The sequence below is a fragment of the Pinus tabuliformis genome, chromosome 8, assembly GCF_031772625.1.
Source record: "Pinus tabuliformis cultivar Carrire ecotype Pingquan chromosome 8, CPIR1, whole genome shotgun sequence".
NCBI lineage: Eukaryota > Viridiplantae > Streptophyta > Pinopsida > Pinales > Pinaceae > Pinus > Pinus tabuliformis.
In genome coordinates, this window is record NC_142294.1 from 239,818,968 (window position 1) to 239,824,396 (window position 5,429).

The following is a 5,429-nucleotide window of genomic DNA, read 5'->3' on the forward strand; positions in this document are numbered from 1 at the left end:
TTTCTTTCCTTCTTCTTCCTTCAAATCGAACTTGTCTTATGCATATCAAAAGTGTGTCTAATGATTCGAACTAGCTTCTATATATATGCTTTTTATGAGGCCAAGCAGCCTCTTCTAGGCTGAATTCTCACAGTCACATATTACAACTTGCCAAAATGGCTCCTATACAAACAATATTGACTCTCTTGGTTCATGAAAATAAATCTTATGAATTGACAAACCCTAGAAGCATGAAGAACATTCTTAACCTAGTTGACCAATCATGAGAAGCATGAAACCCATGCCTGAAAATAATAATTTTATTTCTTCTTTTTCTTGTTCAATAAGATAAGCATAATGAAATGAGTACAACGATGCTTATGATTACAAAATCTAGCTACATTTTCCAACACTTCTCTTATCTAGGGAGGTATTCATAATTGTACAATCTAATTCAAGGATATTCTCAAATGAAAGAGTTGTCATAAGAAAAGTTAGATTGATAAGACATCTTTTAAGAATCAACATCATAACCAACATTGTCATCATAGTAAGGAATTTAGATAAATAGCTCATTTTCTTTCAGAGCATAATGTTGGGAGTGAGACACTGCACTACCTCTAAGGCACATAACCCATTGATATTGTCACTAGGTATGTCTTTTTAGGACTTATTCATATCTTGGATTACATATCTTCAAATAACATTGGTCCTCTTAAACCACTCTTTCCATGGATACCTGTCCAATCCTCCATTCTCCTTCCTAGTTCCTTCAATAAGACTTATGACTGTTAGTCCTAGTCTAGTGCATGACACATGGAAAATACTCATTCCCTCTTGATTAGAGAATATAACAACACTTTTTCAACATTTAAGGAGACTTCTTACTCCATCTTGAGCATAAAGGAGATTCCTAACATCTTTTCAATTTGGGAAGTTAGCTCTTTAATGTGCCTTCATCAATATGTCAACTCTTTCTTACTTTTTCATTTTATCATATGGAGCCAAAACTCAAGTTGTGGCAGGGTTCATGCCATCAATGTTTCATATCACTTTTGTTGGGCGCAACCCAACTTGGTCCAATTTTGGTCAATGGCTCTGCATTTTGAGGAGCAGAGCCGACAAAGTCGAAGAAGTTATATTTACCTCACGATGTTTAGGGGCCTTTGGGTGGGTCAAAGCCCCTCATTTTGTAATGGTTATTGGGTGTTATTTCATTGTTATGTCGGATCCATGGTATGTGGACCATGGTCTTGTAGTAATAAAATCTATATAAGGAGATGCAATACTTCGTCGAGGATAGAAATATAGGAGGGAAGTCATAAATGAATCATTAATATCTTCTGTCTTTAGTCTATATTTTGGGTTTTAGGAGAAGGCTCTACAACTAAGTGCATGGAGGCCTTAAAGATTCTACAACTAAGTGCAGAAACCACCTGCAATTGGGTGCGTAGTTCGAACAAGTTGTATGTATTGAGGATCTACCTCAATAAAAGAAGAAGTTTCAGAAAAAGTTTATGTATATATTTTTATTATATGTGTTCGTACATATTGTTATGCATTCCTTTCACTGAATTATGTGAAAGAATACATGTTATACTAGTTTCTCTTATGTTTAAGCGATAAGTAAAAATATGCGAAGTAAATCATCAACGTGAAGTTATTTATGCATGTGGAGTTGTAGATAGGTCTAAGGCATAAGTGGATATTAAAACCTTCAACATTTTGACTCACACATTAAAACCTTTTGCTGAAGGAGGATCATCTCAGGTTTTGTGATACCTGAATTTGTCAATAGCATATTCTCTGCAGCAAAGTTGGCAGCCTAAAAGGATGTTATAGGTTGACTATTCCCTTTATTATAATTCCTTACCTTCATGTGCCTTATTTATGACTTTATTATATATGATACCACTAACACTATTATTATTTATTAATATACTATTATATCAATAATAATAATATTATTATAGTAATTTTCTTATCCTACCTTATATTATATTACTATGTCTATACTATTATTATATTATATTAATTATATTATATATTATTACAATTTTTTTATCTTTTAATTTTATGGTTTCTTTTAATTTAATTTAACCTTTTTAGTTTGTGGTTTCTTTAGGGTTTTTTATTTGTATTTACTATATCTTCTTGCTTCTTCATCTCATCTCTGGTCACATCATTCTAAAGATAAATCATGATTTTGATTCAAAACATTGACTTAACAAAAATGAAATCTATAGATTATTTTTGTGTTCTACCATATATCAAATCAAAATAATTTAAAACCAAAATAACAATGCTAATTCATAATAGTGTTCAATCTCAAATATAGAGAGAGTAATACTAAGTTATTTCACCTAGAGTCACTCTCCAACCCAATATGGTATAAAAGTTAACATAAAGTAATGTCATGTAAACATTTTGATTGGGTCAAAAAAAAAAATAAAACTAAAAATAACCATATATCAAATAAGAAAAACTTCAAACTAAAATAATAAAAATAAAAATTGTATGTTATTATTATTGTTTTATTTATTTTTGTTGGGTAGTTAACGTAAAATTGACTTCATCAATTTAACGGTGGTTTTTAAGCTTCAGGTTTATGAGAACCCATGGAATTGACACATGGTATTCATGTGGGATATAATCTATTTAAAGTGATAATTTAAACTAGCCCGCGGATCTACCAAGTGTTGAGAGAGATGAAATCTCTTTTCACTCTAAAAGAGGTTTGCATCTAAGAGATTTGATCCCTCTCACTGCATGGTAGATCCAGTGTTAAGATGGATCTAGGCTAGTTTAAGAAAAGAAAGAGAGGATATTTTGAGATGCATCTATGCTTTCATAAAGAGTGGAGTGTTTATTTAAAATGTTTGTTCCAAAGTGTATTGCGAGTGATTCTCATGAAAGCCTAATTAATACCATATTTGAGTTGGTTGTCTTATTATCTATTAAACCCTATATAATCCACATTTCAACCCAAAAACCCTTATTAACATCTAATTACTACGTGATTATATTTCTATTATTATATTGTTATGTAGGATAGAACCCCACATTATCCAATTTTATTATAATTGTACCCTTGTCTCCTATATATATATATATATATATATATATGAAGGAGACTTACTCTTAATATCATCACATATTGTCTTCTTCATTGAATTTATTGTAAATAAAGGTTCCCCACTTCAAGAGGATTGTAATTATTGGTTTCTTGCCATTTTTAAGGTGCAAGGATCATAAAATTTGGTTTCAAAGCTCATGATCCCATGGTTTTGCTACTTCAAACATGTTATCATGGAATGTTCACTATAACATTTTTTCTAGGAGGATTCATCAGGTGAAACTTGGAGAAGATTGAAAAAACATGGCAAGCAATTTTTAAATCTTGGTTCGTTATATTTTTGTAGATATGGTCCAAGGAATTTAGGGTTTTTGAATGTTCTTAAAGTCCATTTCAAAAGGCAAGTTCAAAATTTTCGCTATTCATTTTTGTGAGGCTTGAAACGATGAAACTGAGACCACATTGAGTAAAATATTGGTTAACATATGGTTCAAAATACATATCTTGGCTCACTGTATTTTCAATGATATGCTCCAAGGAAGTTAGGGTTTCTATATGTTGGAGAATCCACTAGGGAAACTATTAAACAATCAACCTTTTCCTTGATAAAAGTTTGTGATCTTATTTTAAATTCTTCTTCTTATTAGTTAGGTTCTCTTCATCAAACAATTATCAAGAGCATAAAAAAAAGGACAATTGACGCAAGAATTGGGCTCCATTCCAGGAGAGGAAGCACTCATTCCCTCTTGATTATAGAATATAACAACGCTCTTTCAACATTTAAGGAGACTTCTTACTCCCTCTTGAGCATAGAGGAGATTGCTAACTTCTTTTCAATTAGGGAAGTTAGCTCTTTAATGTGCCTTCATCAATACGTCAACTCTTTCTTACTTTTTCATTTTATCATATGGAGCCAAAACTCAAGTTGTGGAAGGGTTCATGTCATCAATGTTTCATATCACTTTTGTTGGGCGCAACCCAACGTGGTCCAATTTTGGTCAATGGCTCTGCATTTTGAGGAGCAATGTGGGCAAAGTCCAAGAAGTTATATTTACTGCACGATGTTTAGGGGCTTTTGGGTGGGTCAAATCCCCTAATTTTCTAATGGTTATTGGGTGTTAGTTCATTGTTATGTCGGATCCATGGTATGTGGACCATGGTCTTGTAGTAATAAAATCTATATAAGGAGATGCAATACTTCGTCGAGGATAAAAATATAGGAGGGAAGTCATAAATGAATCATTGATATGTTCTATCTTTAGTCTATATTTTGGGTTTTACGAGAAGGCTCTGCAACAAAGTGCACGAAGGCCTTAAATATTCTGCAACTCAGTGCACAGACCACCCGCAATTGGGTGCAGAGTTCAAACAAGTTGTATGTATTGAAGATCTACCTCAATAAAAGAAGAAGTTTCAGAAAAAGTTTATGTATCTATTTTTATTATATGTGTTTGTACATATTGTTATGCATTCCTTTCACTGAATTATGTGAAAGAGTACATGCTACACAATTTTCTCTTATGTTTAAGCGATAAGTAAAAATCTGTGAAGTAAATCATCAATGCGAAGTTATTTATGCATATGGAGTTGTAGATAGGTCTAAGGCATAAGTGGACACATGGGTGCAACAATGCGCATATCCCTCTGGCTATAGAAACATAGTTATACAACCTCCCATAACTGCTTCGGGTGATACTGCGATCTGCTTGCATGTCATTGCTGAAAGGGCCAGTGGTTGAGGGTTTTGTTGGTGCGCAGTACACTTTGAACCTAGTTCCAAGCCCCTTGAGCCAACAACTTTCCTCTATTTATTGTCAACAAAGGCATTATATTTCCCCAGTAAAGGGAGAGCTAAAGATAACTTCATCCATTCATGAAAGTAATTCTTTTAGGATTACCAAAGCCATCCAACTAATCGTATTTAGTTAATCGAATTCAAAAACCAACAACTGTAGATATACTTGCCACAACTTCCATTATGCATTTTTAGATATCCTTCCTAGTAGCAAAAACATATATCGACCACATAACCAAAACCAACTACATGGAAGCCTTCTCATGCTCACACATTCTTATGACCAATTCTTTTAACAAGATTCTTGTAAACATAAGTTTTACCTTCAAGATAAGAGTTATTAGGAGAACATGCATACCTTTTCCTCGATGCAACCATCTAGCCATCCTTCCTTGAACAAGCCAACTTTCTTATCGTTATCAAAGATAGGTTTCCTTCTCTAATAGGAGAAAGACTTCAATTATGCCTTTCACACTGCAACGTCACCATCTGCATCCATTTATTTTTCAAGAGTAAACTTTCCATATTAGGTGGCGCAGACTAGTCATAATGCTTCTTCCAAGAACCTTCTCTAAATGA